General features: G+C 36.0%; 1 protein-coding gene and 2 long non-coding RNA genes across 4 annotated transcripts in view; 1 reads left to right on the top strand and 2 right to left on the bottom strand.

Annotated features, from left to right (window-relative positions):
* Positions 1-9424, bottom strand: part of LOC132700060 (rho GTPase-activating protein 20-like) — a 280908-nt gene that overhangs the window by 246629 nt on the left and 24855 nt on the right. The window lies entirely within an intron of this gene.
* LOC132700064 (uncharacterized) overlaps positions 1-9424 on the top strand; it is a 61397-nt gene that overhangs the window by 17014 nt on the left and 34959 nt on the right. The gene's annotated exons all lie outside the window — the stretch shown is intronic.
* On the bottom strand, positions 1770-5167 carry LOC132699832 (uncharacterized). 2 transcript variants are annotated; one of them, XR_009618561.1, is made up of 4 exons: positions 3756-5167; positions 3527-3702; positions 2079-2238; positions 1770-2024 (listed from the first exon to the last, which is right to left on the bottom strand). It is a non-coding gene; the product is annotated as an uncharacterized LOC132699832 (long non-coding RNA). The 2 variants fall into 2 exon arrangements; XR_009618560.1 differs by lacking the exon at positions 3527-3702.

The raw sequence follows: 9424 nt of genomic DNA on the forward strand, positions 1-9424 counted from the left end.
TATTAATTGTAGAAACCTTGAGAATGGTCAGTATCATTCTGTGCATGACTGGCGTTATTTTTTTGGATTCTTGAGTTTGGCACCGCAACAGATTATTTCTAGGTACGTATAAAACGTAAACATCTTTGTCTTTGAAAGGTACAGTTAAAACATCTCATTTTTAACTGGGGATCATCTGAATTTTTCTTTTAGGTGGCTTATGTTTATTTGCATTTTGTATTTTCATTTACATTATAGTAAGAATATTATTTCAACTAGTTAACTTCCGTAATTTCAACATTTCTTCATTCTTCATTTGTAGGATTGACGTTGCACATATTAATCGATGACTGGAACGAAAAATGAGAACTGTAAATCTAAGATTGAATTTCTCTTTTTCGTTTTGAACGGGACTGTCCCTTTTATAGGTCACCTGTCCCGTTGTCCCCAAACAAAGCTCCGGGACGCGAAATTGTCCCGTTTTGTGAAACAGCGCGAAAATTCAATGATCAAACGAACTTACCTGGTAAGTGAAGTTCGATCGTAATTATATGTTACACCTCTTCGTAGAAATCAATATACGTAGTCCCCCTTCTAGTCGCTAGGTGGCACCACAGCTTTAAAGCAGAGCCAAAAAACTGTGGAATAACTTACCATGGACGGTATATTCGCCATCTATGGTCTTAACCTCATTCTATTTTAAAGCCCGTTTATAATAAATTTGCCAAAGGGCATTTTAGTACTGTTCAGAACAGTAAATTGGGCGGGAATGGGTGATTTCTACGAAGAGGTGTAACATATAATTACGATCGAACTTCACTTACCAGGTAAGTTCGTTTGATCATTGAATTATATGTTACACCTCTTCTATGAAATCAATATACGTAGACTTTCAAAGGCAACTCAGCAAATTTGTTATAAAACGATTTTATTCGGCTATATAAGGAAATCCAGAAAGTTTATGAAAGCCTCGAGTACAAATACAAAATAAATGGCTATCCGAGAAAACAAACCTTCTGAAAAATTCTATGTCCCAAATGTGGCATTAACAAAAAGGCCTGCACTTGCTGTACAAATAGGTCTATTATATAAAAGGGGAAAACATTTAGAGCATTCTCACCAATCTGCCGTTTTTCCAATCATATCAATTGAAACACCTTTACAAAACGCAGACGATGTTGAGGCATGTCGAGTTCTGTGAACAGTAAAAATAAAAGTGTAGACACCACTATCTTCTAAAGTTATCTTTATTCATCTACTTTTGTTGGGTATAGTTGCTGCCCTACAAGGCTTTTTAAATGTAATGAGTAAACGAGATTCACTGCCTCTTAAAGCACTGGCCCTCTCAATAATATATTTGAAACCACACAAAGATTTACATCTTCATATTTATGCAAAATTAAAAAACAGGTCGAGTCTTATTTATAGCTGAAATCTTAATTTGATTCGTTATTCTAATTTCTAATCCATCTGGAAATGATTTTATGTTGACCAATTCTATAAGAGAGAGCGTTTGGACTCTATGTACAATCGTTAACTTCAGTAGGAGAAACTAATTTAATTGTTTTAATGACAGTTAATTGCTTTAATGACAAGTCATTAGAACGTAACCCTTTTACAAAGTCAGGGACATAACTAGGGCCCCAAGTGCTGTTATATCTTGGTTTACTTGGCCTTAGATTATAAACACCTTAAAAAACCTAGTTAGATTTGCATTGTTAAATAAACCTGATCCAAAAATAAGGCCGTGCTGCACTGAAAGAACTCAATGAGCCATAGGACTTGCCTTGTCTAAAATGAATAGTAAGGAAATCCAATACAGCCTAGGTGAGAAGTAATAACACTCCACTCCCCTCCTTTCGTAGAAGCTCCACCAAAGTTTAAATGCATGCAGGTATTAAATGCCTCAAGGTAGCGCTCTGAACAGATGATAGAAAAATATCCAGCAAATCTTCTGGAATGCTTGCCTGACAAAATCCCTGCAGCCAGGGTAAGGGATTTCCACAAAGGGTGACCTCTCCTGTCAAAAGAAGAAGGTAATTTGTCTGGAATTAGAAACAATAAATAACTACAACGCCTCCCATGAAAAAAAAGCAAACCAATGCTGGCTGTGCCCGTAAGGGATTACTGCGATCCCTGTAGCTCAATCAGCCTTGATTTTTCGTAAAACAAGTGGCAACAAGCAAAACGGGGGGAAAACATAGAAGAAACTGTCGCTCCAAAAAACAGTAAACGAGTCTTCATTAGATGCCTCCGGATCTGGAAATTAGGAAATAAACTTTCCGCATTTCTTACTTAGGCGAGAAGCAAACAGTTCGATTTATGGGAATCCAAATTTGCTTGTTATTTTAGCAAAAGCATTGTCCGAAAGGTACCATTCACCATCAAAATTCAAATTCGTGGGTTCCTTATGCGCTTCAAAATTATCGGAAGATCGAATGTAAGATGCTTTAACCCATAACCTCCTTTCTTCACACCAACCCCAAGGCGCCTCGAAATTTCGTTTAAAACAGGAAATTTTACTCACCCTATTCTATTTACATACAAAATAGCAGTTGTGTTATCAATCCTCAAAAGTGTCTCGCAGTTAGTCAAATACGAGGCGAAGCATTAGAGACCAAATGAGGCCGCAGTTAATTCTAGTGCATTAATATGAAACTGAGCTTCCCTAGGACTCCAAAGTTCTCTGGCACAATTCCCCAACCCAAAGGAGTACCATCTGAGAAAATCTCAAGTTTGTAACATTGCTGCCTTACAGGGCATTCAGGATTCTGTAAACTTTTTAGCCATCACATAAAATCCCTCCGTAAATTACAAGGAATTATCATCCAAATATCATAATTATCGACAGAGTCTTGAAGGGCTAGATATTTGATTCTCTCAAAAATTCTTAGTATATACCCAACTGTAACAAACTGCTGGGCAAACTGAAAACTAGCACAGCACAAAGCTCGGCAAAGACTCTTATTTCGCAACGGTTCAAATTGCAAAACTTACTTACTCATCAGAAAAAACAAGTGGTGGGATTCAAAAAAACAAAACCTAAAAATTTACGGGATTTCGAAGGATGTAAAACATTCTTATAATTAATAACATAACCCAACCTAATCAGTGTGTTGCAAGTTACTGGAACATTTTTTAAGGATAGCTAACTATCACCAAATAGTAAAGTTATCTAAATAAACTATTGAGGGAAAAGCCTTGGCAGGGAGATAAGAAACCACAGATTTCATTAATTCTGTAAAGGCCCACGGGGCGGTGCATAAACCAAAGGGTAACACGTTAAACTGATAACAGAGAGCATCAAAATAAAATCTTAGAAAATTCTTTTGATTTTCAATTATTGGGACTAGAAAGTAAGCTTCTTTCAAGTCCAGAGTGGTCATAAAGGACTTCCTTGTGAAGAGTGTTTCTACTAATTTTCTGTCTTCCAGTTTAAAATGATAAGTGTCAATAAAAGCATTCAGTTTCTTTAAATTTAAAACTAATCAAACCGAACCATCCAATTTTGAAACCAAAAAGATCTGTAAAATAAATTGATTCTTACAAGGTTCGCAAACTGCAATTGCACTTATCTCTAACAGGTGTTTGACCACATTACAAATTGAATCTTTTTCTTGTTGGGACCAAACAGGATCTGTCGTAATCAAGTCCTGTATAACTGGCCTCGCAAATGGAATTTTATATCCATCTAACCAAGGTAGAATCTGTGCATCTTGAGTTCTAGAGTTCCAAATGTTCCGAAACTCGTGCAATCTTTCAACAAAAGTACTTACTATTTTTTCCTGGGGACACAACTCCACCCCCTTTCCTCTCGAACCTTCCTGTATTCCCTCTTTTGAGGGTACAATGACTTTCACCCACTTCAGCCTTGCAACTTCCGGGAACGAAGTGGGACGGTCGAGTTTAAATTTGTATGCTATAAAAGCCTTGTTCCGGATGCACCTGACTTTAACTCGGCCACTAATCTGCAGCTAATCTGATTGATTTGAGCCTATCAGCCAAATCTTCTCCATATAAACAAGAGTGCAAAGAAGCATCAACGAGCACTTCCTTCATACATGCAGCGAAAGGCTTAACGCGGCTGAACTTCTATATACTGAACCTAAATGGTGTATTTTGCTTAAAACAAATATTGCATTACTCAACATTTCGATGAGAAGTAAGTACTACTCATCCTTAACCGGTTTCAAAAGCAAGGTCAAGAGCGTCCTACCAACCACCATCAAAGCACCCCTTGTTGCAGTCAGTCTCTCATCCCTTTTCTTTCCACCTTTGTTGATGGCAGATTTCATCTGCACATTCAATTTAGGAGAGTTATTGAGCGGCAATTCTTCGGCACAGGATATCAACGCAAAAGGTCACTGAGACAATCTTCGGACACACCGGATTTCAAAAAGGTATTAATCTGACTTGCCAAAATGTCATGACACATCAAACTTTGTGTTGGGACTATCGACCCCATAGCTTAAAGGCCATTTTGCTTTAAATCCGTCTCAAGGGGCTCAACAATGACATCAGAATTAATTGAAGGGCCTAAAAAATATACTTACGATGGAGTAAATGCATTCCAACAGCCATAAAAAATTGTTCATTATGTCCCAGTATCCCGGGCGCCTCATCCATAGCCGGACGAGCCAGAAAACTCTATTTTTTCGATGTCGAAAAAATATAAAACCATATGTATGGCCGACCCCCTCACAAAAGGATTGCTTCCAATTGTGAAACACTTACATACGACTGCTGTCGTATAAGTGGGAAATATGGGGGGTCTTTCGAGTTCTGGGGATTCCGATCGGAACCCGGACGATGAAGAAATCGTCTCCCAATTGTAAGAAAATCTCGTTGATGGGAACCACGCCACTAGCGATTATGTAATCGCGGATGGAAAGATTTAATCTTTCGTCGTAGGTAGGTTCTTTCTTCATCCGATAAGGAATAACGTAAATCTCACTTGTACTTCTCCATTTAACTTCCAAAAACGCTGAAAAAAGCTGAAAACACCGACGCCGAATAAAAATGAACATGTGCCACCAAAGCACAAAAAGAGGAATGAGGTTAAGACCATAGATGGCGAATATACCGTCCATGGTAAGTTATTCCACAGTTTTTTGGCTCTGCTTTAAAGCTGTGGTGCCACCTAGCGACTAGAAGGGGGACTACGTATATTGATTTCATAGAAGAGGTGTAACATATAATTTACATCATGTAGCTCACGAAACACGCGCGGGCGGGATTCACAGACGATTCGCATCACTGTCAATCGGTGATTCCCCCCACCCGCCCGCGCACGCTGTTCGTTACTGTTTATTAGGCTATTCCCGGGCACGCACTCAGACTTCTCGTTATTGTTTTGTTTTTACGTAACGTTTATGAAGTAGTTTAGTGATAAACTGCTATATAATTATTTTTTTATATTGTTTTGGATGTTTGCCTATAGTTATGCCGAAACGCAAGTGTTCATTTAATGTCAACTTACAAGCAAAATACCCTTTTATTAAGCAAACTAATACTCCTTCAGATGTCAGATGCGAAAAGTGTCGCACAGAGTTTAGTGTTTCCCATAGTGGTGCTGGTGATATTGAACAGCATTTGAAGTCAGAAAAACATAAAAATGCCGATCGTGCCGCTGCTTCCAGTTCTTCAATGTTAAACTTTATCAAGAACCCAAACGCGCCAACTTCAAAGGATTTGGATATTGCTGCTGCAGAAGGCGTCAGTTTTCGTTCCAAATTCACATGCGCGCGTACAAAAACCGAAACTATTGTGGTAAATGTTTTAGGGCGTTCAGCGATCGACAGTTTAAAAGATGATCTTAATAAGTCCAATTGTATAACAATTTTAAACGACGCTTCAAACCACGGTAACAAAAAAATTTATCATTTCGTAGTGCGCTTTTTTCAACCTTATGAAGGTGTGCAAGTAAAAATTTTAGACATCCAAGAACAACCAGGTGAAACTTCTGACTTCATTGTAGATTATTTACATCAAGTATTAATAGATAATAATTTGACAAAAAAAGTCGTGGCATTTTGTGGTGACAATGCTAATGTCAATTTTGAAGGTGTAGCTAGGCAAGGAACTAACAATGTATTAGCCAAGTTACAATCATCTCTGAAAAAAACGTTGATAGGTATTGGATGTGGAGCTCATATAATTCACAATGCAATAAAATCCGCTGCAGATGATCTACCTTTAGACTACAAAAGCATTATTGTCAAAATATATTCATTTTTTTATATTTACACGGTGCGAGTGGAAGCTCTCAAGGAGTTTTGCGCTGAAGCTGAAATAGAACATCACCAAATGCTTGGCTACAGTAAAACCAGGTTGCTTGCGCTTATGCCTGCTTTGGAGAGTTTTAAAAATGTTCCAACCGTTAAAAGACTATTTTTTGAGCATTGAAAAATGTCCCAAATTGTTGAAAAACTTTTTTGAAGATCCCACGTCAGAATTATGGCTTAATTTTTTACACGCTCAGTCAGCAAGTTTTCATCAAGCTGTATTGAAGGTCGAGGGTCAGACTGTATCGGCAATTGATGCGCCAAAAGAAATCAATCAACTCAAAGACAATTTGGCACAGAAACAGATGAACCAGTTTCTTCCATTTACTATTCGTAGTTGTGAAACTAAAAGATAATGCCACTAATATTAATGAAGACTTGGTTAAACATGAAAATTTTTGTATTTTAATTGAATACATTTTATGTCGACCTGGAACAAATGCTCCAGTAGAAAGAGTCTTTCCTCTCATGAACAAACTGTGGACATCCGAAAAAAATCATTTACAGGTTCCAGTGTTGAAAGCGATGTTGAATACTAAGGTTAATGTAAAAAAAACGTGCCAAGAATTTTATTCTTATTTAATGTCATCGCAAACTTTATTAAAGCAAATTTGTTCCTCTGAAAAGTATAAAAACAATTTAAAAAAATGCGTTGCATATATTTTAATAATTATTGACAGATCAAAGTTCCTTGGTTAGTAAAGCTGGTGATTGATTTTAATTTTTCACTACTTATTATTTTTTTAATTACTTAATTAATATGAAAATAATTATAGTGTATAATTCCATTAAGTAACACTTATTCTAAATAAAGAAAATTAAACAGTTGTGTTTATTTTCTTTGTTAGCCTGAAGGCTAAATGTAAAGGTCTGGCGGGAAATTTAAATTTTAAACAGTTTTTAAATCTCGATTTAGAGTAACGTAAATAAATATTTTTTATTGTCGCGAAATCGAAAACCCCTTCCAAGTTTTGCCTAATTTGGCTACAATTAAAAAAAATACTGTTTAAAATTTCAATTTCCCGCCAGACGTTTAACCTGAAGCTTAATTTTATTTGGCCCGTTTTGAGTTAAAAAATAAATGGTCACTTTAGTTATACCTGACCTTCCACTGCAATCAGTTGGTCCATTTCAGACAACTCCCAATTTTCTCTCCCCCTATCAAGTTCAAACATGGTGCTAGGGCATTCAGGTTTTCAGAATCGAGGATGTTAGATCCTAGTTTTGAGATTCTTTTCACCACTAAGCAGGGATACTGTTGTGCATATCCGGAACCTATGGCATTTTAAGGTTAGTTCATTTCGGCATTCTATCATCGATAGGGCACCTCGGTAGTTTCTTTCTATCTTGGAAGAACATTGACGTGATTTTAACACCTGCAATACTGCAGCATACTTTCGTGGAGCTAGACAATAACATACACTTCCTCCTCGAATATGATGTCGTATGTATATGGATTTAGATGTCCGCCATAGTCCCAACTGCAGTACAAACTTATTTAATTTTATTTTATTTTATAGAATCGAGACATCGAAGAGTATCGTCAAAGTTTGAGGCAAAATACAATATCATTAACGCACAACAGCGAGAAGAAATTTAACTAAATTGGTTTCAATTCAATTAAAATTATGAGATCTACAATTAATTTTGTAAAATAGTAAAATTTAAATGGTTCGTTAGTGTAAGGCCTATTGGTCAGATGGCCCACAAACAATCATTTAAAATTTCAATCGCGTTCATCTGTAAGTGTTTCAATATGGAAGGGTTACGCCCCTTTGTCCGCGATTGTTTTTGAAAAAGTCGGACCCATTGTGCGCGAGCACCAGTACCAAATTAGTTTGAATGATGTGTCAGAACGGAGTTAATGGATTCCAATTGGACATGGATATGCGCTCGACAGGGGCGTGCGTGGTAACTACTGAGGCCCAAAATATTTTCGCAATAATTATGCAAAATCCTCGCGATGAAATTCAACGATAGAAACAATCATATTACATAAAGTTACACAAACGCTACAGCACCCTGTAAAAAGAGCAAAAATCCAATATGTTTTTCTTACAGTTTTCTTAAATTTGAAAACATCGTCAGACAATAAAATGGAAAAACGAAAGCCTTACTCCATATTTTCACAAAAACAAATTCTAGATTAAAAAGTAAGTGATAACATGTGCCTTTCATTGATTGTCAAATGAATTTACATTAACATTTTTTATAATAAATAGCTGAAAATTACTGAAAGCACCTGCAATGTACTTTAATATTGACGAAGTGCTTCAGGTCTGGTGGGTTTATGCTAGATAATTTTTCAAAAACTCTTTATGAAGCAACTCTGCTTCATTGTTACTAACTTATTATTTTAACAAATACAACACTTACGTCGAATAGTCCGAAACTCCAGGTCCCAATCCCAATCCCAGGCTTTTTACCTGCGCGATATTTTCTACAGCCTGTATAGTTGTTAAAACTGAGCCACTGCTTGATCGAGAATTCAAAATGAATGATAAAAGATGATTTTTTTTATAAATTATATAAAGCAACTACTTTCACAACCAAATAGTAGATAAAATTCCTTTATTAAGTAAAATCGAATAGAAAAGAGTGCATTCAACAAACAGAATTCATTGCCTAACATCTACCAAAACTCAAGAATTTAACTAAGTTTGACCTGAATATTTTCTTAGTAACATATCCCACTCTCAAAGTATTTGCACCACATATCATGCGTTCCTGCACCTATAAAAATATATGGAGGAGTAAAAAAAGCAACACTTATTATTTCGTAAAATAAAAATGTAATAATTTCATTGTTTTATCATAAAACAGAACCTTTTTGATAATGGAGCGATAAACCTTGAAGAATTCTTGCAATTTCAAACCATGGTAATAGTTAAAGATTTAAGCCAACAAAACAAAATATTTACTTGTTACTTTTTTTGCACCCCAATGTTTTTTGTTAAAATATAAACAACATTTATTCACTCATATATGATAATATATTATATAAATATGTAAAACATAAATTAAATTCCTCGCTCCACTCCAACGGAATTTGCAAGGAACATGACCAAAGTTGGTAAAGTATTCGGAGTAGTAACTTGCGAAACCTATGAGAGTTTTTTTACAATTCTTTTAAATTTAATTAATTAAGCGTCGTAGCAATT

The sequence above is a fragment of the Cylas formicarius genome, unplaced genomic scaffold (genome assembly GCF_029955315.1).
Source record: "Cylas formicarius isolate icCylForm1 unplaced genomic scaffold, icCylForm1.1 PGA_scaffold_3__17_contigs__length_32017465, whole genome shotgun sequence".
NCBI lineage: Eukaryota > Metazoa > Arthropoda > Insecta > Coleoptera > Brentidae > Cylas > Cylas formicarius.